This window comes from Podarcis erhardii (assembly GCF_964252035.2).
Source record: "Podarcis erhardii genome assembly, chromosome: 7".
Lineage (NCBI taxonomy): Eukaryota > Metazoa > Chordata > Lepidosauria > Squamata > Lacertidae > Podarcis > Podarcis erhardii.
Window position 1 is genome coordinate 47396158 of NC_138511.1, and position 27363 is coordinate 47423520.

At 41.4% G+C, this 27363-nt stretch overlaps 1 long non-coding RNA gene across 1 annotated transcript; it reads right to left on the minus strand.

The window, feature by feature from the left end:
* Positions 1-23434: 23434 nt before the first annotated feature.
* On the minus strand, positions 23435-25455 carry LOC309347426. The gene is made up of 2 exons (XR_014158943.1): positions 24757-25455; positions 23435-23632 (listed from the first exon to the last, which is right to left on the minus strand). It is a non-coding gene; the product is annotated as an uncharacterized lncRNA (long non-coding RNA).
* Between the last annotated feature and the right edge of the window lie 1908 nt (positions 25456-27363).

A 27363-nucleotide genomic window follows, 5' to 3' on the forward strand; every position in this document is an offset into this window, starting at 1 on the left:
ATCTTAGAGTTGGAAGGGTCCCTATGGGTTATCTAGTCCAACCCCCTGAAATGCAGGAATCTCAGCTAAAGCATCCATGACAGATGGCCATCCAACCTCTGTTTAAAAACCTATAAGAAAGAAAAGTCCACCACCTCTCCTGGGTGTCTGTTCTACTGCTGAACAGCTCTTATTGTCAGAAAGTTTTTCTGAATGTTTAGTCAGAATCTCCTTTCTTGCAACCTGAAGCCATTGGTTCAAGTACTACCCTCCAGAGCAGGAGAAAACAAGCATGTTCTGCTCCCTTCTCCATGTGACAGCCCTTAAGATATTTGAAGATGGCTATCATATCTCCTCTCAGTGTCCTCTTTTCCAGGCTAAACATACCAAGCTCCTTCCAGTGCTCCTCATAAGATCACACCCAGTAACTCCTTCAGCTTTTCAAAATTGGTCTTCTTAAAGTCCAGAGTGTGTGTCTGACTACACTCAGTTTTCCCTTGCCTCTGTATCTTGAAACCCAGGAGAGCATGATCACTTCCTCCAAATTTTCCAAGCACTTCCACTTCATCCATCAGTTCCTCCCTATTGGTGAGGACCAGGTCCAAGATAGATTGATCCCCTTGTTAGTTCTGCCACTTTCTGGTAAATGAAATTTTCAGCAAGGCAATAGAGGAATTTGTCAGACCTTACAGTCTTGGCAGAGTTTGAGTCCCAACAGATATTGGGGAAGCTGAAGTCCCCCGTGATTACTATTTCCCTCCTTTAGGAAGGTTTGGTAATCTGCTCTAGTAAGGCATCATCCAAGTCTTCAGTCTGGTTTGGCAGTCTATAGCAGACACCCACAGTAAGGTCACTGTTGTTTATCTCTTCTACAATTTTTACCCATACACTCTCAATGTGCTTTTCATGCTCCAGGTCATGGATTTCTTCACAAGTGTATACATCCTTTACATATAATGCTACTCCCCCTCCTTTCCTGTTGGGTCTATTCCTTTTGAACAGGATATACTCCTCAGTTCCTACATTCTAGTCATGAGTTTCATCCCACCAGGTCATATTTGCCGTCCTGTATTAAAAGCTCCAGTTCATCTTGTTTGTTTCCCCTACTCTGTGCATTTGTGTAGAGACAACTTGTGCTGGTCCCGGGGGAAGGTACCGTGGGTGTAAGCAGAGTCCACACGAAGAGGGGCGAGGTCCAAGACGGGGAGCCGGGCGGGGAACAGGTACGCTGGAACAGGAGGCCGAGCTGGGAACTGGAACACCGGATAGTCAGGAACAGGAGGCCAAGCAGGGATCAGGAACACAGGAAGGTCCAAAGCCAACAACGACGTTGCTCCCGCAACCTGGGGCCAGGCTGACTGGGCTTTTATCCTCTTCTAAGGCCGGGGGCAGTCCCGACCCCCAGGAGCCCCGCCTCCTCTGGCCTTAAGGCGAGCACTCCTCCTGGGGGCAACCAGTTCCCTTCGCCTCTCTGCCCTAAGCCTCTGCAGATCAGGAGAGGCCGAAGGGTTACTGGGCCCTGGAGGAGGCTCACCTGTGGCCACTGAGTCGTCAAGCCCCTCTGGGGCCAGAAGGGCTTCACCTGGGGCCAGCTCCTGATGCTCTGTCACAGGTGCAGGCTCTTCAGCATCTAGGCCTTGCCCCAGTTCAGCCGGCCCTGGAGGCGGGGACTCCTGTGCAGGCTGGGATTCCTCTGGTTCATCCTCTGAATCGGAATCCCAGGCCATCACACAACTGAAATCATGAGTTGTTCCCTGCAACTGCTTCCTTCCTGTAGTTTTTTTCCCTTTAGCAGTTTTCTGGAGCACCACCTCATTTTTCCTGTGCATCAATGGAGCTACTATCCCCAGTGCCAGGTGCTCTTTTGTCGTTCGTATTATTTTCTCCCTCCCCTTCAAGATCTAGTTTAATGCTATACTAATCAGATTCTCAAGACTCTTGCCAAACACATTCTTGCCAGCTGCTGTGAGGTGCATCTCTTGCCAGAAGTGCTACCTCAAGGAAGTGGAGACCATGATCCAAGAAGCCAAATCCTTTCTGACGACACCACCTGCACAGCCAGTGGTTTATCTCAAGTATTTTCCTTTCTATTCTTTGGCCACGACCTTCAACAGGAAGGAGTGATGAAAGGAGTGCCCCAAGTCTCTTCAGCTCCCTTCCCAGTGTCTCATAGTCCCTTGCTATGTGTTGCAGGCTATTGTGGCAGTAATATTTGTACCAACATGAATCAGAAAGAAGGGGTAGTGGTCAGTGGCTTTATAAGACTTGGCGACTTCTCCATTATATTGTGAATCTTTGCACCTGGAAGATAGCACACCTCCTATGACATTCTGTTTCCTCCACACACTACTGCCTCTGTTCCCCTCAGTAGGGAGCCATCTATCACCACCACTCATCTGCTCCTCTGGGGAGTATCAGGGCTGTGCCTTTCAAAGGCTGCTTGGAGTGTTCTGGTTACCAATCTCTCAGGTAGCCAGGTTCTGAATGGTATAGGGCCTTGCATGTTTGTACCAACCCCTTGAACTTGACCCAGCAGCTGGTTACTAGCCAGTGCAAATCCGACAAGCAGGGTGCTATATGCTGGTGGGATTTTGCCATCACAAGCAACCTGGCAACCTAGCTGCCATGTTCTGTGCCAGCTGACTGGCTTTCAGCTTCCTCCTCCACAGTCTCAACTTTACCCTTGCAGAGAGGAAGATAGGGACAAAACTGGAATGAGTTTGCTCTGCCTGTCCCTGACTTAGGCTCCACTTACTGTTTCGGTTCCCTGCCTTCTGTCCTACCAGTACCATTGTGCAGCCACCACTGATATCATTCGTTGTTGTTGTTGTTGTTGTTGTTGTTGTTGTTGTTGTTGTTGTTGTTGTTTTCCCCAGTTTACAGTATTTCAGTTATGAATATTTCCCTGAAATAGTAAGTCTTCTCTGAAACACAAAAATGCAAGTGAATATGTAACTTCTCTAGCTCAAGTAATATTTTCCACTTGGTATGAATTAAAACACTTCCAAAACACGCTTACACATCATTTAAAAAAACCACAAAAATACAAAATGGCATGCTTGCCGATAGATTAGCTAAGTATGTGTTCCCTGGACAACTGTGGCCAGCTGTACTACAAACTATTTCCTGGAGGCTTGGCTGACCCAGTAGAATAATTAGTTTGCACATAAAACCTTCCCCCCCTTTCCTTTCTTGAGTCGCTTTGCTGTCTCGCATTAGCCAAACTTTCTATTTACAGCAATAGCTTCATTCTCTCTTCATCTCAACTTCTTTTTTAAATGGACCCTTGAAATACAGCCCAACGGTATGTAACAGATTGGACTAGTCATTTGTCTTGCCATTGTGGAGTTGTCAGGCATAAAAGATGATCACTAACACTCAACTACTGTCAAAAGATCTCCTTCTCACTATCCTCACACCTCATTCTACAAAAGGAGAACCTGGGGAAAACAAAGAAATTCCAAGTGCAAGCAAATAATACTTTGAAGCAAACATCCCCCCCCCAAAGAATTGGATAGAAGGAGAGAGCTACCCAGAAATTTCTTCTTTTGTTCATATTTTAACTCGAGTGTAGGAGATGCATGCTGTGTATGTGGGCTTATATAAATGGTTCTGGCAATGTTTCTGCTGATTTGCTTCAAGAAATGTTCACCACTCATTAGTCTCTAACTTTCAAGCCAGGAAAACAAAGGGGAGAGACTTCTCATTCACAGATGCTGGCTAGAATTCTTTGCCACGTCAGCCATGGAGGATTTCCCACCCCCCTGTCCTTGTTTAAATGGCCTTGTGTTGTTAAGATCCAATAAGGGGTTAACCTGCCTCTCAAACTGCCACCCACTTCTCTCTCACTCATACATGCACACACATGCACACACAGCATTTGCAAGCCAGCTAAACAAGAAGCAGACTTTAAAAGCTTTAACCATGGGTTGCAGATAACTATAAACAGCTGTTGCCAGATTATAGCCTTTCCATTGGAAAACTGAGTTAATTTCTTGCCCCCCCCCTTTTTTACAATGAAGCCATTCTTAAAAGTTGCATTCAGAAAGGGGGTGGGGTAGTTTGGTCTGGCAATAATAAGAATTTAGATGTAGGGAAGGGGAGGCCAAGTTGTTGGCTCTCTCAGTTCCAGCTGACGTTTATATAGCAATTCTAGTTCGACTACTAGAAGCCAAAATATACAAATACTTTTTATCCAGACTGCTAAGGGAAGGAACCCATCATTCTTTTCAGCTTCAAGGCTGCTCTTTAATCTTTATTTATTAAAAAAGTGGAAGAATAACTTTTCCAAAATCCTGTCTTTTGAAATCTAAGAATCATCCTGTTTCAGTTAAAGCAGAGCATTATCTGCAGTTAAGATACATTAGCTGATGTGCTGCTTTCTTGCTCAAATCACACACAACTGCAACCTCCCTCCAACTGCAACCATGTGTGGAGGATTATCTTTTTCAGTTACTGAAATTAATAGGCTGGTCAATCAGACAACACAGTGTGACTAGAGATGAATGGATTTCTCCCTTTGCATCCCCTTGTTTTTTATATACTTTGCATCTTTCAGTCCTGTCAGTTCATTGCATGTGTATACTGATTACACACTACAAAAAAGGCATCAATGTGATTTTTGCACATGATTGCATCACAACTCATTTTGTACAGTGTTTTATTGATGTCATTTGCATTGGTAAGATACTTTGCAGGAAGAATCTTGGCACAGGCACACATGCAAACAAGCATGGACACCCTATCCCCATTAATCATCAACTTCCATGAGTTGGAGGGTGAACTTCTGAAGCAGGGAGACTTCTCATATTCATGAATGTTCTTAACTCAATTTAGAACCTTAGAACACCCAGAACACCTCCATGATTAAAAGAGGACCCCCAACTTGTGGAAGACCACATGGATGGCTCTCTGTCAGTAGCAGTATGCTACTGTGGAGAGTGGAGAGTGGAGAGTGAATTGTTTCTCTCATGTCTGACTTTCAGGCTTCCCAGAAGCATCTGGTTGGTCACTGTGATAACAAGGTGAGCCTTTGGCCAGATCCACTTGGGTTCTTTTAATGATCCTAGCACATTGTCTCTGCTCTTCCCACTCACTGAACAGAAGGAATGGAAATCAATGGCAAACTCCCATTGCACATTGCTGGGCACAAAATTTGGAAGAAGGACAAGGTCTGTAGCAGGGTGGTGCCTGCTGTAAATGCGGTTTAGGTACACAATGCAGTTTAGAACACTGCATAATCAAGGCTACAAATCCTGATAGGAATATGTCAGAGGGTCAGCCAGGGTGAACACCCATGCCCTCTCCTCTTCATCTGAGCCTTTTAAAAGGCCACATAGGACTTTTGTCCTATAAAATTCAGATGATGCTAGGGGGCAGGGGCAGAATGAAGACAATTCCTTCCCCCTTGTCAGATTGCCTTTTGCTAAAGGATTGGACTCTTAATTGTCCTCCAGAATGAAAGGAGAGACCACCACAGTATGCTGGAACACAAAGAGACAACATTTGGAGGTTTTTTGTGACTTGTGTAGCGTGTTATGTCTACTATGTCATATGTGGGAAACACAAAGAAAACAGATGTTCAAAAAGAGGGCTGGGCATTTTTATTAACAGTTGTGAAACATCTGTTAATTAAATGAGAAACATCTCAGTGGAGAGAGAACAATGTTGCTCCCAAGGTGGAATGAAGAGGTCCAGAGTAGAATGGGATGTGGAGTCAATGGCACCAATGAGTTCCTGAATTCCATGGAACTGAGGCACTGTATGTACTATACATTTGAAGCACTAGTACTGTATACCATTCTTAAACAGTCCTGGCTTTCTCCAAAGTATCCTCAGAACTGTGTTAAGAATCCTGAGAGTTGTTAGGCATTCCCTATTCCCTTCAAAGAGCTAGAATTCCCAGAATTTCCTGGGAAGAGGGATTAATGGTTTAACTGCTCTGGGAATTAGCAATCAGATATGGATGTAAGGAGGGAGTGATTTCCATCCCATTTTGTGTTCATAGCAGTTACCATTGTTTCCATTCTACTAGACTGCAGTTTGGCTTTCACTAAAACCTGTGCTGTTCATCTTGCTATCCAGTATGTCCGAAACTAAAATAATTAATTATGGAAATAAATTCTATGCATTTCAGTGGAATGGAGACATCAAAAACAATGCCAAAAATAACAGAATTATTTACATAACGCTTACAGACAAACAATACCACACATATTTGCTTGCATGATTACTGTTCTTGACCTTGGATGAACAAGCAAATTGTGGTGATTTCTGTTCCTGTTTCCATTTCTAATGGAATCCTTTGACATCCCCCAAGGCAGAGCACGTCACCTAACTTTGTTTAATTGATGTGTGCTGCTTTAGGAGACAATATTTGTCTGGAAAAAGAAACAAAGTAAAATAAAATTATGCTTTGTGTATTTTTATTTGCATCCATCCATGTCACCGGAGGCCACTGGGGACAGTGATGCTCAAAAAAACAGGATGGGTGTCCTCTGTGGCTCAAGAGCTTTTCAGCATAACTGTGGGATATGTGTAGAGCAGGGGTAACAAACCTGGTGCCCTCTAGAGGCTTCTGGACCACCATTCCCATCATCCCTGACCATTGGTCATGCTCATTAGTGCTGATGCAAGTTGCAGTCCAACAATATCTGGGGGGACACCACATTCACTGTACAGAGTGAATACTCAATGGGGTTCCATTTTCAACAATTATTTCTCAGTCTTTTCAGTTTCTAAAATCTAAAACAAGGTTGTTGGTGATCTCAGTGCTAGTGTAGGGTGGCCATTGTTCAACGTTATTATAGAATGCCCTCTGGGCTGCTGTCTGTCTCCCTCCATCATTATTAAAACAAAGGTGAAATCAAAAAGCATTCCTGTTCACCTGAGTATTGGATGACTGAAATACATTGTTCTTGGTAACCTTGAACTTATCTAGCTGTGGGGACATTTGATTGTTTATAAATGTTTTTAATTTGTGTGTGTTTGTTGTTCTGCTTTTCCAAACTGGCAATCAACACTCTACTGAGCATTCTCAGTCCTCATTGCGCTGTTTTTGGGTTTGCTTGCTTTTCAACCTTTTGTTCCCCCCCCATTCTTATTGTTTTTCTGCAAACCTTGAGGTGTCCCCCCCCCAGCATGTTCTTCTTTTTTCAGTGGGCCCATTTTGGCTACAATCCCATTGGCACTCAACTGTCAGCGTTTTAGATTACAGGAAAGGATTCTCTGAATGGAAGAACAACAATTTTTATTAGGAGAATTGTGGCTCTCTATGCATTTTCCATTCCCAATATTACATACAGCTTCTTGGCTCCACTGCAACTCTGCATCTGGGCAACTTAAACCAGTGACCTTTCTTCTGCATAAATTAGCAATTTTTTTAAAAAGAGCTAATCTGGGCAGATTTCCTCCATTTCAGTGGCTCAGAAGGCCATACATATTTTGAGCTGGATCAAAACCAGACTTCTGGCATTTTGGGCAGAATGTAATTAATCCTTTATATTAAAAAATAACGGTGGTGGTTGTTATTTACTCAAGGTTTATTATGGCTTTGGAGAATCAAGCAATTCTATGATATTATTATTATTGCGAGAAACAAAGCAGAGTGGCTGAAATTATTCTCTTCCTGCCATCCCACTCACCTCCTTTTCTTTGGCTAACCCTCACTGGCCATTTTCTCATATTTGTTTGAGGTTCCTGCAGAATTTACAACAAGACTCCTTAAATGAGATCCAGCTGAAATAACACCATTTTCCCCCTGCAGCAGTGGGTGAAATCTCCAGGAAAGGAAACAAAGCAGACAAAAGGGAACTTTTCAGAAACTGTATCAAGCAAGCTAGCAAACCTCTCAGATATTTTTACTTACTCAACATCTTAGAGTTTAAGACTAGTTGGGCGGCAAAGGGGGTGTTCATTAGTTCCCTTGTATGGAAAAATATCCCAGGAATATTAAAAGCTACAGAGTGTTTTCTTTTCATACAATATATATCTCCATTGTGGATTTAAACTTACAGTTAATCATAAAATTATACTTGCTTTGCTCTTGGGTGAACCCTCAAAAATGGATATTTCCCCTTCCCCATTTTATAGGTTTGACAATTTGGGCATCAGCTGTATATTATTCTTTTCATCCTCAGGGATTGTCTTATGTGAGTGATGTCCTGCTTTTGAACATCTCTTTGAGGAATGTGAAAGTACTTCAGACCTTGTATATTCTGAATTCTAGCCTCTGAATTGAAAAGAGCTATATACCCTGAGAAGTGCTGTCTCCAATTGTGAATAGGAATGTCAAGAGAAACACCATCTGTATCTAATGTAGCTGCATGCTTTAAACGGAATATAATTGATGGTGAGTAATTCAGATAGAGGTTTACTTGATTGAGACCACATCTGCAGTTTACGTTTAAAGGACGACTATGCCACTTTAACAGTCATGGCTTCCCCCAAATAATCCTGTGCAGTGTTGTTTGTTAAGGGTGCTAAGTGTTGTAAGGATACCCCTCACAGAACTACAATTCCCAGGGTGGTGGAACAATCAATTCCACTTCCCAGGAAACTCTAGCTCTATGGTGTGAACTGCAGTTCCCAGCATGCTTTGTGGGTACCCATTACTTTACTGTGGTACAATGTTTCTTTAATGAAAGATGTAGCTGTGACCTAAATGGTGTGTCCAATTACAATGGGTAGGACTCGGATTTTTTTTATATATAAAAAAAACCTGGATTCTGCAGCAGAATGAGTAGGAAAGCCCTGAAACACAGCTAGGCTGACTTACCACATTTTTGAAGTAAGTGAAGCAATAAACATCACCATCTAATAAGCACTCCCCTCTCAAAAAAGAAAAGCCATTAAGTCCAGAGTAAAAAAAAAATACCAAACTGCACCACTGACTGGATTGTTACTGGGGTCCATTTTAGTTCCGGTGTAAAAATTAGGGAAATAAAATATAGTTTTGATGTTCGTCATTTGTTTTAACAACAGAGTTCCCTGAGAAGTAGCATTGACTATTAAACCACTCCAGGAATTGTAGCTCTGTGAGGGAAGCGTGGTCACCTAACAACTCTCAACACGATTACAAACTACAGTTCTCAGGATTCTTTGGGGAAAGCCCTGGCTATTTAAAATGGTGTAATGGCACATTAAATGTATAGTGCAGGTGGGGCCTTATTCTGTCAGCAACATCAGTGATCAATGAACAGTGGGGAAACTATGAGCCTGAATCACACTTGCTGCTCCCAACTGCCACTTCTATCAAGTCATCGGATATTCTGCACAGTACCCACATATGTACAGAGATACACGTTTATAGAGGTGTTTAACTAAACATTATTTTATCCAGTGTGAACTCTGGACTAGTCTTTTAAATTCACAGTCAGCGTTGATTGGAGATATAGCTGACTATGACAAACACACACACACTGTAAAGCTGAAAGTGTGTGTGTGTCAAAACAAAACAAATTCCTTCCAGTAGCACCCAACTGCCAACTGTTTTGTTTTGACTATGGCAGACCAACACGGCTACCTATCTGTAACTGTGTGTGTGTGTGTGTGTGTGTGTGTGTGTGTGTGTTTCTCACCTTTCTAGCAATTTCTCCTTTCCCATCTTTGAGAAAATGGATAACTAATAGAAAAGGAGTTGTAAGAGTGTTAACAGTGTTGAGGCACCTATCAGATGTTTGACTCATGTGGCAAAGTAACTGACTTGGTTAAGCGCTCTCTTCATTCAACAGTCAGACTAACATTTCATGCTATGCATAAGGACTGCCCTTCTGGGACATTTAAGGTCACAAAAGGTTGGCTATAACTGAAGATATGAAGTGTTGCACACATGCAGCTGGTCCTCTTTGTCACTTTCACTGTGAGTTCAGAAAGTCTTCCAGCCTTCCTGCTAGTTGACATGAAGGTCAACAATAGCTGCACAAAACCATTGCAGCATATTCTGCAATGTGTGAGCAAGCTTTTCAACTATATAGCACTCCTGAATGATGTTAATGGGAAAAAGTTAAAAGAGGAAAAATAGATGTTTCTAAGTGGAGGCATGTTTGTGGGCAGATTGGTTGGTTCATTAATTGTAATACAGGAAGTCACAACAAGGTGTTTACCACACCCTGGAGCCACCTGGTCACAAATGGCTCTTATCAGCCCAGAGAGGCAAGGATGAATAGAACATGTGTCCCGCCATAATGCTTCAATCACTTTGTCCACATCCTCAGGCCACGAAAACTCAAACTAATCCCACAAAGCAAAACCAGGAAGTACATTACACACATGTAAGGATTCTGAAGCAAGATTGGTGTTAAGATTGTGCAGATGAACTATTTTACACTCAACTTGCTTTGCAAAAGCAGGCTTCTGACAGTCCCAGCACTTCATTCACTGGAACAGATGTTAACAAGTTCCTAACAGCCCTGAACAGCCCTGCTGGATGGCAACTTGAGGATGTAATGGAGGCAGCGAAATAAGCCCTCCACACTGTCCTCACTCACAGAGAGGGCCTTCTCGGTAGTGGTGCCCGCCCTGTAGAACGCCCTCCCTTCAGATGTGAAGGAAATAAGCAGCTATCTTCTCTTTAAAAGACATCTGAAGGCAGCCCTGTTTAGGGAAGTTTTTAATATTTAATGCTGTATTGTTTTTAACAATTGATTGGAAGCCGCCCAGAGTGGCTGGGGAAACTCAGCCAGATGGGCTGGGTATACATAATAAATTATTATTATTATTATAATCAGGAGTGTCAACTTGGCCCCGCAACTGTGGGTGCCTGGGGCCATGGGTGCCATGCAGTGTGCATGGCCCTGGCACTGAAATTTGTGGGCACCTGGCCCCTTCATGGGGAATTTTGTGGGTTCTCAGGTACCCAGGGGCCTATGTCCAGAATGAACTTGTAATGTGTGCTACATGCATCTAAATGTGAAGATGGTTCAGAGAGGTTGCAACTAGTGAATAACATGGCAGCTTCACGTCTTGCCTGCAGACCCTCTCAATGTAGAGATGGGGAGAGGGTGGCCTCTGGATAGTTCCACTGCCCTCACAAGTTCATGAGCTGATGTCCCAGGAAAGGGCATTTTCTGTGGTAACCGCTAAGCTGCATAAATTCCTCTACAGTGGTACCTCGGGTTAAGAACTTAATTCATTCTGGAGGTCTGCTCTTAACCTGAAACTGTTCTTAACCTGAGGTACCACTTTAGCTAATGGGGCCTCCTGCTGCCGCCGCACCGCCACTGCGTGATTTCTGTTCTCATCCTGAAGCAAAGTTCTTAACCTGAGGTACTATTTCTGGGTTAGCGGAGTCTGTAACCTGAAGTGTTTGTAACCCGAGGTACCACTGTATTGAGAACTTAGAGAGAACCAGAAATCAATCAATCAATCAATCAATCAATCAATCATAATAATAATAATAATAATAAAGGTGTGCTTTAATGCGAAGTTGATTAGCTTCATGCTGAGTCCTATACCACTTGTGTTCTCGTTGTCATCCTGCCTATTTCATCACCCACAGCTTTCAAGAATACTAAAGAGCACTGTGGCCCCCACGTCACTAGAGAGGGCACTCAGGAGTGATCATATTGACAGCTTGATGCATCTCAATTTTTTAAAGTGAGACTAGGACCTTAGGAAAATAGGAAACTGCCTTATACCGAGTTAGACCATTGGTTCATCTAGCTCATCATTTTATACACTGACTAGCAGCAACTCTCCAGGGTATTCTCCCAGCCCTAACTGGAGATTCAAGGAATTGAATCTGGGACCTTCTGCATACAAAGCAGATTCCTTATGATAAAGCTATGGACCTTGAAACTAATTTCCCTATCCTATTGTCATGAGTATGAAACATGCAAGAAAAAATTGGAGTGGGAACCTCAGGCCCAGGGGTCAAATATGGCCCTCCAAGCTCCTTGTCTGACCCTCAGAATTGTCCCAAGTCCTCACTGGCCCTGCTTTACAACCCTGGCTGGTATGTGTCCTTAAACTCTGATAATGTCTCTTCCTTGTATTTGAGTGTGTGCAGAAATTAGTCTACTGTACAAAGGTAAAATTTACATTTGTTGCTCCTCCCATATTTGCCTCTAGCCCCACCCACCACTGACCCTCAAAAGGCTGCCTCTGGAAGGGAATGGAGCCTTCCTGCTGAAAAACATTTGCTACCCCTAAAATACATGACCCCATATCTCATCATATAGCAGGAAGCCATGGCTTGCTATTCTGGTTGAGGAGTTTTTTCTGAAGTCGAGAAAAGTTGTCTTGTTTTCCAACTTGATTAGCACTCCTCCTGAATAAGCCAAGGGACCTTAAGAAATCTGCATTCCCTTGTTGCCTCCACCTCCTGCAAAGCGAAATCATATTCAAACCATAGAAACTGAAGCAATCAAAGAGCCTCTTCCAAATGAAGACAGATGCAGCACTGGATGGAAACCTAATCCTTCAAGTAATCATTAGCAAACATATGAAAGTGTGAAACGACTGCTGGGCTGCACAATTTGTAAAACTATCTTGCCACAGACAAACTCCAGGAAGAAAGTGTGGCGGAGAATAAAATAATGGAATATATATAACAGTAACTCACAAATAATATTTAATAAAAAAAAATCCCTCCACCAATGCATATTTTCCTATGGTATTTCAGGTTATTGTTAAATTCTGAAAGTGAAAACAAAAACCAATAGGAAAGGTGACACTCACCTTTGCTAGTTTCATATTTAGATGTGAACTGCAGGTGATCTGCTAAATATTTTTGGCAAGAGACATGAAGAGTGATATTCAATGTAATTCTTAATCAGAGGAGACCTACTGAAAGTCCTATATATAAATAACTTGGGACCATTAATTCAGTGGGTCCACCCTGACTAACACTTGGCTAAATGGAACCCAAACATTTTAAAATTAAAACCAGCAATAAGCTAAAAACAGATGAAAATCTGTACCAACATTCTACAAATTGTTCCAAATTGTAGGTGCAGCCACAACTAAAGAGATCTATTTCTTACAAATGTGGAACAAATCTAATGTGGCACCTCTAACAGTGCCAGTTTCGCACTGCATAGGGTTACCTGTTTGGTACCAGTGCGATGATGATGATGATGATGATGATGAAGAGGAGGAGGAGTTTGGACTTGATATCCCACTTTTCACTGCCCTTAAGGAGTCTCAAAAGCGGCTCACAATCTCCTTTCCCTTCCTCCCCCACAACAAACACACTGTGAGGTAAGTGAGGCTGAGAGACTTCAGAGATGTGTGACCAGCCCAAAGTCACCCAGCTGCTGCATGTGGAGGAGCGGGGACATGAACCCAGTTCACCAGATTATGAGTCCACCGCTCTTAACCACTCCTCCATGCTGGCTCTCTGTGCCTTGGTTATTTTCCTGTCAAACATCCAATGGAAGTTGGTCCATTAGGGTGAATGTGACATTGGACCACCTATCTCCATATGCCCTCAACCAGCCCTGCCTGCCTGCTTCTTCATTACAACCACTGCTCATCACCTTCCTCCTTCTTAGACTCATCTGACCTTTCCAGTGGCAGGGCCTAAGTCAGCAGCTGATGGTGACAGAGACAAAAGTAGAAGTCATTCCCTTCCCCTGCTCCTCATCATGCTTCTCTTTTGCCCAAACACCCCACTTCCTTCATGCCAAACAGGCTACCTAGAAAAGGAGAGATAGCTTTTGCCAGATGTCTAAACTGCTTCTTTGCAGACAGCTCTTGAAAATGGGGCCAAGAGCCACACAATATTCACTCTGTGAATCAGGTGGGCTTCCATATCTTGCACCAACGTTGTGTGGAAAATCTGGAATTGTCTGATTTGTGAAACACACAGTACATAAACACAAACAAGTCAGGAAGAGAGTTCAGGCTTAATAATGCCTGAACTGCTCCCCAGACAAATCTCTATCTATATGATTTTCTCTGCAGTGGTGTTTTTTTCCACTCCCTCCTGATCAATAAAATGATTGAACCTCATTAATCTCATAAACAAACCCAAGAAAGTGTTATTAATAAGGATTCTATGAGATTCTTTTTTTTAAAAAAAAGGCTTAGGTGCACATCTAATTATTTTTCAGATTTTAGGTGGGCTGTTCCGAAATGAAAAATGTGATGAAAATCTCCTTGTGGAGGAAAACTATTTAGTCTCCTCAGCCATACATTCTTATCTTCATTAGTACATGGCAGGTTCAATTTTGGTTCCCTTGGTTTACAAGGGAAAGCACAAGGATACCGCAGGAGACGGATATATACCACAGATATACCACAGAGCAGCAGGGGGGAAGGGTGGAGGAGGTTAAAAATTGAAAACACCCATGCAAAAATGCATCCTGAGCCAAACTTCCAAGAATCATTAGGCCCAAAATAGCCCTATTGTGAAATAGGAATTTAAGTTTAAACTGTTTTAAACAGCAACAACAGCAAATGAGAGTCCACATCACTGAGGCTGCCTTCCTAAACCTCTTACCCCATAGGAATGCTGGAGAATTCGGATGGAAATGGAAATGGGACCAGAAATTGCCAATGTTCGCTTATTCATCCCATGTCTGGAACAGAAATCAACTCAGTGAATACAAATGGTATTCACTTTAGTTGTTCCTTTCAGTTCGCAATGACATATAGGACGCCTTTCTGGAGTGCTTTGATTCCAATGAGTTAACTCCAAACCACCAATTCTTGTGATTTGATAACACGACCCAGAGCTCTTTAGTGTGCCGCAGGCAACATTTGGGACAGCTCCCCTTCTTACAAATCTCATGGACCAAGAGAAACCTAGAGATAGATGGAAAATGACCCTGTGACTGACTCCATGTCATGTACAATAAAGCACAATAAACTGTTAACTTTGCTAGTTCTGGAAGAGAAGTAATAAATAAATGAAGGAAATGTCCCATGGTATGATCTAAAAGGCACATCAGATTACCACCTTGCTAAAGCTTAGCAGGCCTGTGTCTGGTCAGTGCCTGGATGGCTATCCATCTGCAAACACATGCACGTTGCCTTAGATCCCATGATGGAAGAAAAGTGGGATATAAATGTAAGTACGGTAAATAAACAATATTTCTGTTTGTCGAAACCCCACATTTTATTACACTTTAAAACACTTCCCATATGCTGTTCTTTGTTATGAGATCTTACTAAATTGCTGGTATTTAAAAGATGTACTTTGCTCTGTACAAGGGTCTCAGTTATATTATTTCTGCTGTGCTGTGTATAGCTAGAAGAACATAACACTCCTGGAGGGATGTGTTGAACCATCCTCGGAAATTTCACTGCTCTTACTGAAGCTCTTTTGACATGCCCTCAACATTTCTCAGAGGTTTTGCCTGAGGAGCAACCCACATATTCTCCTGTAATCCAGCATCCAGTAACCTTTATGTGTCAATTCTAATCCCATGAATTCCAGGTATGGTGGGATGGAAGCACTGCTTAGGCTCCCCCAGTGGCATAAAACCCCTAGAAGCAATGTGGGATGGCAGCAATGCTTTCATTTTGGGTGTTGGATATGCTGTTAATGTACCAAATGACTTCAGTTTTGAAGCAGGGAGTGGGAGAATAATGTTCCACTCCTTGAGGCAGACAGATAAAATTGTAAATATCAAGAGGTGCATTAATATGCAAGAGAAATTAGGAGTATATCTCAAGGAGGCATTATTAAATCCATTTGATACAGGCCTGATAAGATGTTTAAAATTAAGGGGCTTAATGTTTACATGCATCAAAACTGACACACTGCAAGAGATCTATTGTAGTTATTTTCTTCTGAATCACCATAAAGACTTTAAGAATTATCATTTCCCCAAAACTGTGTTTCCTGTCACAGACAATTCTGTTCTGTTTTATTTGTTATATCAGTCACAAAAATAGCACCCCTCTTTCAGGAAGCTTTCCATTTGTAATACAGTTGATTGTGACATCTCTTTGGGTGCTTCCATATGGAGGTTAAGGTACAATCCTAATAAGAAGTAAGTCTGATTGAATTCAATGGGGCTTATTCTCAGGTGATTGGGATTAGGACTGCATCTTTAATAATATAAATGGATCATTGAGATGGGACACAGGCAACTGTTTTGTTTGTTTGTTTGTTTGCTTTTTACTTATCAGATTTCACCAGAAAAAGCAAATCTAGATTAAATGTTCTACTGCAGGTGTAACCAGTATAAGGCACTGAGCACTGTCAATGCTGGCTGAGGCTGATGGGAGTTGAAATTTTCAGGTGGTTTAACATTCAATAATTCTTCCCAGCGAATTCTGGGAACTGTAGCTCTGTGTAGAGATTAGTGGGGCCCTGAACTACTGTCAGCACACTTAACAAACTACAGTTCCCATAATAATTGGAGGTGTGGTACGACTATTGAAAGTTTTATGATCCTGCTTTTAATATGCAGGGCAGGTGGAGCTCCAGTTCTAACATGTTAAGGCTTCTGCAAATTTTTCTTTCTCTTCAATATTCATGCCAGATTATGCACAGTGGAGTGGAAAGATTCTTGTAGATACAAGAAACTGATATAAACATTGGTTCTCACATATATCTCAAAAACAGACCTACCAATAGTATACAAGTGTTTTATCTGCCCCCTAAAGTCCTATCTGTTGCCTAGGACCATGGAAGGGGTACAGTGCCGATAGAATGTGGGGACTGTCCTGGACCCATTGTTGTTCAATGTATTTATAAACAACTAGCATGAAGAAATCAAGGAAATTATCATCAAATTTGCAGATGACACCAAACTGGGAAGAGTAGCTAATGCCCCAGAAGACAGAATTAGGATTCAATATGACCTTAGCAGATTGGAGAACTTGGCCAAAACTAGCAAAATGAATTTCAATAGGAAGAAATGTCAGGTTCTGTATTTAGGCAGGAAGAACCACCTGCACATCTAAGATGTGGGACACCTGGCTTGCCAGTAGTACTCGGGAAAATGATCAAGGGGTCTTAGTAGGCCACAAACTTAACATAAGTCCACAATGTGATGCAGCAGCAAAAAAGCTACTGATATTATAGGCTCCATCAACAGAAATATAGTGTCCAGCTCAAGGGAAGTAACAGTACCACACCTGGATTACTGTGTTCTGTTCTGGGCACCACAATTAAAGAAAGCTATTGAAAAGCGGGAGGTGGGCAGAGAAGGACAATCACAATAATAAAGGGTCTGGAAACCAAGCCTTATGAGGAACAGTTGAGGGAGTTGAGTATTTTTAGGCTGGAGAAGAGGAGACAGAGGAGATATGACAGCAATCTTTGAGTATTTAAAGGACTGGAACATGGAAGATGGAGCAAGCTTGTTTTCTCCTGCTCCAGAGGGTAGAATCCAAGCCAATAGATTCAAGTTACAAGAAAGGAGATCCCAACTAAAGAGGAGAAGCATTCTGATGGTACGAGCTGTTGACAGTGGAACAGACTCCCTCAAAAGGTGGTTGTCTTCATTGGAAGTTTTTAAGCAGAGGATGGATAGTCATCTGTCATGGATTCTTTAGTTGAGATTTCTGCATTGCAGGGGGTTGAACTTCCAACTCTAGAATTCTATGATTCTATGACTAGTCCCCATGTTCCCATGATCCCTTCACATGTGCTTTTAATGCATGAGAGGAAGCATCTCAGTCTCCCAGTTGTGTTAGAGTGCACTAAACTGGAAGGTGTGGAAGAGGGAGCCATTGACAGAACAGGTCACTGCAATGCATTATATTGTGCAGGATAAATTCACATTGTTTAACAATCATGTGTGAGAGCATATCAGTCAGAACTACACAAATATAATTTGATGGGCATGCTGTTTTTTTGAACCCTCAGCAAATTGGCCACCCATCAGTCTATATAAAATTTCATAAATTTATTAGGCATTACTGTGGGTCTTTTTCACTAGGGAAATAGCCATAATTTGACTAGAATGGTAATTAGAAGCTGCATACACACTAACCTGTTTGTAGTACAAAAATGTACATCTTTTCAATCTAAAATCATTTGTGCTTGCTGTCAACATGCTGCTTTCAATCTCAATTGATTCTAGATCCTGCCACCCACAAGAGCAGGTGTGGATTCCCATTTGAAAATCCTCCCCTTTATTAAGTGATCCATGGCTTTTCCTCGTTACAAATGGCCCAGGTGAATGAAGAAGGAAGAAGTGATTGTCATCTCAATATACGTCCACCTCCAACATAATCTGGCAGGTTTGAATACATCCCCACATTGCCTACATCTGTCTTCAAATGGACACACTGCAGAGTAATGCAGGATCACTAGACAATGAACTTTTATTTTTGAAATGAAATCAGTTTCTCGAGAGGTGCTTTTCCGCTGCAAAAAATATGCAATAGATCTAGATTGTGTGTGGACTAAGTAGAAAACAATAAACACAGTTTCCGTTGAGTGTAGAATAAAATGCCATGTGTATGCAGCCTAAATATAACTGGATTAAAAAGCTCTAAACTGCATGAGGTCTTGAATATTTTCTCTGTAGCCCTGAATAGCAGATTTTTTGTGTGAATATGGCTCTGTAGGAGGGGGGTTGCATGTGTGCAGAGAAGAAATTGCTTTTGTACAGAATAGAAATCAGTAATACACCTGATATGTCTGCTCCAAACCTCCATGTATTCAGATAAGATCTGAATAGAGCCTATATATGTAGAGACTTATGTGGGTGACTTGATTCTATATCCATCCAGAACCTATGAATAGACAACTTCAACTTGGATTCAGATATACATATAGAGGCTGGAAGCAGGGAATGTGGGTACCATTCTAATCCCCCACCCTAATAGGTATAGGCATGAGTGTCCGTTCAGGGTTTACATCTCTACTCCATTGTTCTTTAGTCAAAGAAGTGGATGTGAGTTCTTAGTTTTGATATACAGCACACATATTTCTCAAAGCCACAGAACATAGGAAGTTGGCAGGGGTTCAGACAGGTCTTTCCCACTTTGAAATGCTGGGGATTGAACATAGAACCTTCTGCTTGCAGTGGATAAGCTTCATCACTGAGCTACAGTCCTTCCCAAAGTATATTCCAAGATGGGCAATGCAAAGGCAAATCTTCCAGAATCTGAATAATCCTGAACCTTATCTGTTGGGCATGTTGTGTTCTTTGCCTGTGGTACACTAAATTCCCCTGGGCCACATTGTACCTAGACTAGAACCAGGAAAAAATTATCCCATACAATACCTCCCAAAAGGACTAACTGCCTTAAAGATGAAAGCACATTAACATAATACCCAAGTTCTGAACCCAAAACAGTCATATAACCTCAACTATATTGGCTACTCTCATCATTCAGGATTTTTACACAGTTTAAGTGATTATGGAAAACAAAATTATACAGTATAGTTCATTCATGACTTTCTAATACACCATGGAACTTACTTATACCAAAACATCCCTCCTAAAGGTCTTACATGGCCATTCATACCAACATTTACATAGGTTATAAATATCTAAATAAGATGCTAGATGCTGTAATCCTCTTGATAATATATTATGCATGCTCCAAATCCTTGTATACCATCCCTGGAGTCAGGGCCTTTTTGTCAGCGGGAATTCTGTTTTGGCACCTCTCAGGTGGGCACCATTACTACTCTCTTGAGGCCTTCATGGTGAGTTCTGGCAACTCCTTTTCTAGAAAAATAGCACTGCCTGCAATGAATATCCATCAGATGTTTTCCAGCCCCTACAGTTCTCCATCCTAGCTATAGCCAAGGGGAGTAATGCCAATTTTCTATGCAATAAAGCTAAAGAGTATTTTGAAAAATCTTACTGTGTTATTTTTCCCATACGATCCCAATACTCAACCTCCAGAAACTGGCGACACCAGTGATCACATCAACATTCCCAAAGTCCACCCTTTGCCAACCTGTCCTCCAAATGTTTTGGACAACAACTCCCATACCACACCATTCTGATGGGAGTTATAGTCTGAGACATCTAAAGGGCACCAGGCTGGGAAAGGCAGCCCTAGCTTCACAGCCCCTCCAGACTCTTGTTTACGTAATGCAATTTCACTGGTTTTTGGTGCTAATGATACATGAACTTCGGAGTTTTAAATTGAGTCTGAGCATTGGTTATCAAGTCATATTGTTGGCTATGAAAATTCTTTGGTGTAAAGGCATTTTCAAGGTCACATCTACAATGTCAGGTGACAGACATTTTGAACTTTTTGCAGATGCAAGGAACCTCATTAATAAACAACACAGCTTCAGCTCACTGAATAAACCTCAAATGGCCATGTCCATTGATGAGGTGCCAAATAAGTTTTAGATTAGGAAGCAGAGCTGCATAAATCAGATTAGCACCAAATATGCAATAATTTACACCTCACTGGAAAAAAAAAATGCTGTACATTAGTAATTGCTAGCAGATTCTGACATCTTATGGAATCAACATGTATGTGTGTGTGTATATTCTATCCTCATTTGCACTTAGGTCTTCTTTGCATAAATCTGGCAGTGCACTGGGGCCTTAAATGGAGTTTAAGGTCACATTGCAATGACCGAATGATACATATTAGCCTATTTTAAATGAGATGTTGATCCTTTACAAATCAATTTTAGGCTAGGGTGATTTCAAATGAGGCATTAGCAACAAACCAATGTACTGAGGGTTGATCTTTCTCTCACTACTTAAAACTGAGGTTTGCAACTCTACCATGTTCCTGTGCATGACTGGAGTGGAGAAAGCATTGTTGCACTGACATTGGGATGACTATAGCTTCCTTTTGGTTTCAGGATGCTTCTGAAATTACCCTCCTCATAAGGAAGCTGTGCCTGGAGGAAGAACTGTGAGGGGAGAGACTCCGTGGGACAAGGCCTCCTTCCAACTGCCTTGCCCCACCCTCCAGTCTCTACTTCTCAATTTGTATTGTATTATTTTATGCACTGTTGTTTTATTGATTGTAGTTTAGAAATTATTTATTGTAATGGTTAAGAGTGGATTTCTGTTTAATTTTTATATGCTGATATCATTATTCTATACTATTCTAATGATTGTTGAATGTTATTTTATTTGATGTAGGTTGTTTATTTTAAAGCTATGTGTATTATCACATTTTTGTATTGCATTAGATTGTTATAAGTTGTACATTCTTTGTTTCTTCAGCTTGTAAACCGCCTTGAGTATTGTAAGATAGAAAGACGGTATACAAATTAAAAGTGATGATGATGATGATAGAATTGTAGAACTGTAGAGTTAGAAGGGACCCCAAGGGTCATCTACACGAACCCCTGTGATGCAGGAGTCACACAGAACTGAGAATACATAGATTGCCATAGGTTTCATGTTTCCACCCCACACTGCAAATAGTCACATGAGGGTGCATCAAATGTTTGTTCTACACAGAGTAGACCTAATGAAATTAATGAACATGACTAAGGTCCATTACTTTCCACTCAGAGTAGAACTCGATTGGACACCACCCACAGAAAATGCATTGTGAGGAATCTCTGCTTACACTATATATTCATTCTGCTGCAAGAGATATGACCAGGAGCCACATAAGTAGGTGGGACCAATGACAACAATCTTTCTTAATCCTCACATATTCCTTGAAGAGCTCCCATATGATGAGACTTCCAGGTAAGGATGGGGGAGAAATTCAATAATTGTGCATTGATAGGTTAACCTACTAAATGTGCACTTTCTGAAAAAATGCAGGAATTTCCAGGTATGCACAGCCTTCCTTCGAAATTCACACTTCTCCAAATTTTGCAATGCAATTATCCAGCCGAGTAACCCGTACAAAAATGCATGTGCTAGGGCAGAGTGTGCATAAAAACGCACCCACTCGCAGAAATAAATTATAAAAATACATTGTATTGGGTAAAATTTCTTAGCAAAAAATGTCTATAATGGTCAAAGTTGCATAAAAATGTGCATTTCCATGTTTCTCTTCCTGATATATCTGGGATTCGGCCTATGAGAGAATGCTCTGATATGGTGAGTGGCTGAGCTAAAATTCATAATGGTTTTTGCCACAATTTCCCCCTGTTCTGTCATACCGCCCTACAGGTATTTGGAGCAGCATTATGCAGGTAGTGCCGGATCTATATTGATTCTCTTTCCTGTTGTATTGAAACATTGTTTTAAAAAACTTACAGCCCAATATACTGAGTATCTTTACTCAGGGGTGAATCTTGCTTAGTTCAAGAGGGCTTGCTCCCAAATCTAAGCAGAAGATTGCAGTGGGACCTCATTTCAGGTAAACATGCACAAGTTTCAACTACACATTTATACTCATAAGAAAGCCAGATTCATTATATACACATTTGCTTCTGAATGATCTGAGGGAAGGAGGAAATGTTGTTTTCTGTGTAATTCCTTTCTGGAAATGGAATTCAGTCACACAGGCAGCAATGTGTCATTTTAGAATGCAAACCCAGAGAAATGCCATTTTGTGACTGTTTTATTATTATTTCTCATTATAAGATGGCAAACAGAAGTTGGGAAGTTAAAACTACTTGTGCTGCTGTCCTGAATTTACTCTGTGCATGTTTCTCTCTGAGTAGGGATGGAGAAGAAATTCAATTCACCATGAGTAATTTTTTTTTTTTTTTAGTAGAAACGGAAGGGAAATTAAAAGCTGAATCTATCAAATTTGCACTTTCCAAAACAATATATGAAATGAAATATAGCTGTTGTTTGAAATTTGCACTTATCTGAATTTTGCGATGTAGTTCTCCAGTAAACCGAAGCTTACATACATCCATACGGTAGTGGAAAGTGTGCATAAAAATAAATATATTGTTTAAAATAGCATACAAGAATGCATCTCAGGGGAAATTGCTTACAAAAATGGGTAAATTAGCCAAAACTTCATATAAAATATGTTTATCAGGAGAAAATTGCAGTAAAATGCTCATAAATTTTCATGAGCCCCACCTCCAAAGCACTGCAAATCCTTACAAAATATGAAGAACTGAATTTAAGAATGTGAGAGAACTGAAATTGACAGATCCTTCTATCCCTATTTCTGTGTAGACATATAGGACATATATGTAGTTCATAGGCAGCTGATTTTAGTTCTAGTCTACTTTCCCATGAATAGCTCTATGACACATTGATTGGCTGAAAGAAAAGAAATAATTCTTTTCCAGTGTAGAAAAGTTTCCTTGCCAAGTTTCCTGTAAGCATTTCTGGTCATCTCAGGCAACTACCCCATGTATGGTGAAAGAAAGTTGAATGCAGACAGGGTGAACAGGGATATAAGAAATCATCATCATTGTCTGTAATGATGGTTATGGTAAGTGGTAGACAATTTTTGCTAAAATACTTCGACCACCATTACTGAACTTTTCTTGCTATGTGAAACTGCAGGAAAGCAGGAAATAGGAAGCTGCCTTATACAGTGGTGCCTCGCAAGACGAAATTAATCCGTTCTGCGAGTTTTTTCGTCTAGCGAATTTTTTGTCTTGCGAAGCACGAAATCCCATAGGAATGCATTGAAAATCAATTAATGCGTTCCTATGGTCAAAAAAAGTCCAAACAAAGCCAAATTTGATACAAAAAGAGTTTATTAACTGCTCTTTAAAGTCACACATACTGTAAAGAGCATTTCAAAAATTGAAGGAACAATAAATTAAGTTTCTAAACATGACAGAAAAACATTTAAAAATCAACAAAGTGTACAGTACATTTTCTAAGACTCTGGGGGACAACTCGAAGAAGGTTCCTCTTCCACTCTTTGCTTCTTGCTGAAGAACCTGTCCATGGTCTGCTGCTTCATCTGCCTTTTCAGCACCTCCCTGAAAGACGACATGACCCTCGTATCAAAAGTGTTCGCAAGGTCACGCGTCAGGTCCTTGTCAGGGTGGTGCCGCTGTTCAAAAGCCTGCACATCTTTCCACTTCTGGCAAATTTCCCTCAGTTCTTTGGGCTTGTGGCCAGGCAACTTGGCCTCCTCCTGAGTGATGAAAGTCCTTTTGGGCATCCTCTTCCAAAACAGCCCGGTCTCGTCGCAGTTGAAGACCTGCTGTGGAACGTAGCCCTCCGTCTTCACAACCTCCAGGAATTCCGCTGCAAAGTCTTCAGCCGCAGGAACATCAGAACTGGCAGCCTCTCTATGCCTGACCACGCTGTGGATTCCAGATCTTGCCCTGAACCGGTCAAACCAACCTCTGCTTGCCTTGAAGACTTCTGGCTCACCTGAGGTTCCTGGCTGTTCCCGGACGAGGTCTGTGTGCAAGGCCTTGGCCTTCTCACAAATGACGGCCTCAGTCACTGTGTCCCCTGCACGCTGCTTCTCTTCTAACCAGATGAGCAGCAACTTCCTCACCTCCTCCAGAACAGCTGGGCAGTTCTTCACGATCCTAGTGACTCCCTTGGCTCCATCAGTCGCAAGGATCTTCTCCCTCATCTTCAGGATGGTCCCGATGGTCGATGGATTCCTCCCGTACTCCCTGGCGAGGTCTGTCACACGCATTCCACCGTCGTGCTTCCGGATGATCTCCTTCTTCATTTCCAGCGTCACCTTCTCCTTCTTCCTCTCGCCGGCCTCTGCAGCAGCAGTCTTCTTGGGTCCCATGGCAGCACAGCTCCTACCTTTGTAAACTCACAAAAAAATAAAAATAAAAATCAGTGCTTCACATCCAAAAAATTCAAAAGCACCCAGCCACCCACCACACAGAAATTCAAACCCAGAACCAAGTCCTTGAATTCCAAATACCCCAACCCAAAAAAAGTTTTAAAAGTTTAACTTACCAAATGGATGCAAAAGAAGTTTTGGAAAAGCTTCAAAAATCACCAAAGTCTTCAAAAACCTCAACTGATTCCCCCAGCCACCCACCCACCACACAGAAATTGCAAACCCCTCCCCAACTGTTGCAAACCCCTCCCCAACTGTTCCCCCAGCCACCCACCACACAGAAATTCAAACCCAGATTTTTTTTTTAAAAAAAACAACAACATGGCCCAATGGTCACACAAAATCATAAAAAATAAAAAAACCCACACAAGCTCCCAGATTCATGCAAACCCCTCCCCAACTGTTCCCCCAGCCAGCCACTACACAGAAATTCAAACCCAGATTTTTTTTTAAAAAAACAACAACAACATGGCCCAATGGTCACAGAAAATCAAAAAAATTCAAAAAAACCACACAAGCTCCCAGATTCTTGCAAACCCCCCCCCAACACCAAGTCCTTGAATTCCAAACACCCCAACCCAAAATCCAAAAACCACAAAAAAAGTTTTAAAAGTTTAACTTACCAAATGGATGCAAAAGAAGTTTTGGAAAAGCTTCAAAAATCACCAAAGTCCTCAAAAACCTGAAAAAAGGCTACGAAAGCGCGTGCTATGAGTTGCTCCTCGAAGTCAAGTCGCAACTGCACCTCTTCAAGCAATGCACCCTGGGTATTAACGGTTTTAAGAAAAAGGAAACAAACTTGCAAGACGTTTTTGTCTTGCGAAGCAAGCCCATAGGGAAATTCGTCTCGCGAAGCACCTCAAAAAACGGAAAACTCTTTCGTCTAGCGAGTTTTTCGTCTTGCGAGGCATTCGTCTTGCGGGGCACCACTGTACCAAGTAAGACCATTAGTCTATGTAGTCCAGCATTGGCAGGCAACAGCTGTCCATAGTTTCATGAATGGGTCTCTCCCAGTGATACCTGGAGATGCTGGGGATTGAATTTAGGACATGATTTACCACTGAGCCATAGCCCTTCCCCTGCTTGGGCATGGTCAAACAGGCTGGGCCAGTATACTGTATGACATCTGTGCCCTAGATCATTGTTCTTCAAACTTGGGACTCTAAATGTTATTGGACTAAACATCAGACTTCTATCCTGTTCAGAAACTGTTTAATTTTAACTTTATTGGCTGCCTGTTCTGTTATAACAGCAAAGTAAGGTTGGTTGCCCCTCGGTTTTGGAGCAGTATTCAAATAAGATTTTAATGAGCTACTTAATTAAAGGCTAATTGAGGTGAATTCATTAAAGGTTTACAAATCATTCTTATCAGGGCAGTTCTGTTTGAAAGATAAGTTTTAAATATTTGTTTCACAGAGCATTGTTTGATCATAAAAGGACATATGAAATTATATGTTGAAGGGAGGCTGGAATTGGTCTCTGTATTTTTCTTCCTTGATGCCCTTTTAGGGCAATTAACGTATGTGAATTTAATATGGACCTAATATTGGTCTGCCAAGATAAGAGGTAATGAAATGGCTGCTATAGGGTACTCTTTTGAGTGTGCTAAAGACATTTTTTAAAATAAATAAATAAATATCAAGGTTCTGCTGGGAAATAGTAATTATGCAGAACCATTGTTAATCTCACAGTTTTATTGCTGGCTAGAAAATTATAACTTTGCCTGGGGCTTCTTCTAATTGTAGTACCCATTGTAAACAGCAGGACAGTCCAACTGGGAATATTGCTACATGAGGACAGTGCAACCCAAACCGTTAATTGTCAGAACTGTCAGACAGTTAATGAACAAGTGCTTTAAATTAATCAGCAGAAGGGGTCCTTCTCCCATTGATACTCTTTACAATCTGAAAGGAGAGTTGGTGGGTTTAAAACAAAAACAAAAACTTGAATGACTGCTAAAATGATTGGACTTTAAGAAAACCAAAACACCATGTTTTTATTTATTAAAAATACCTCTATGCTCTTTTGCTGTTGTTGTTGAGTAGATTTCATTATTAATTTCTTTAAATATCTATAGACCATGCTTTTCATAAAATATACCATGAGGTGATCTACAACATCCAAAATTACAGTAAGATCCAGAAACACACCAGCAAAACAGGTTGGGGGAAAGGATTCATATTTCAAAGGTCTGTTTGAATAACAGTTTTCAGGAGATGTCAAAAAGTGGGCAAGGGCGATTCCTGCTTAGAAGCTTCTGGGACCCGCCACATGAAAGGCTTGGTCCTTAGCAAGAATGGGGGACAAATTAGATTCAGTTCATATTTAAAGGTGAATGTAAAGGTTCATTCATTTCCCTTCCACACAAAAAGTCTCAAAGGGGCTCTCCAATTGTTGTGATCACTAAATGTCCATGATAGTCTTCCTTTAGTCCAGCATAACAACTTTACTTCCAAAAACTTCAGCAATCATTCCTCCGTGTTGAGAAACAAACATCTTTATTCCCACAGGAGTCTCTCTGCTGTGGTCATATAGTAAAACAGTAATCCATAGTTATTTACTATTCATTAATTCACACGATTTGCAATAAAATTCTGATGAATTTTCATGAGGATTTTTTTAAAATCAAATTGCTGCAGAATGTGGAGAACTTAATTTAAGATTGGATAAATGAGAAACTGAGAGAACCAGAATTGACAGATCTTTCCATCCCTCGTCCTTGGAAAACACAATCATTAACACTCAAAGAAGCCCAAACCACCACCTTCCTCCCCTGACAAACTTGCAAAAACACCAAGTATGACTGCCTCCCGCAAATAAATAGTTAAATCACAAAACTAC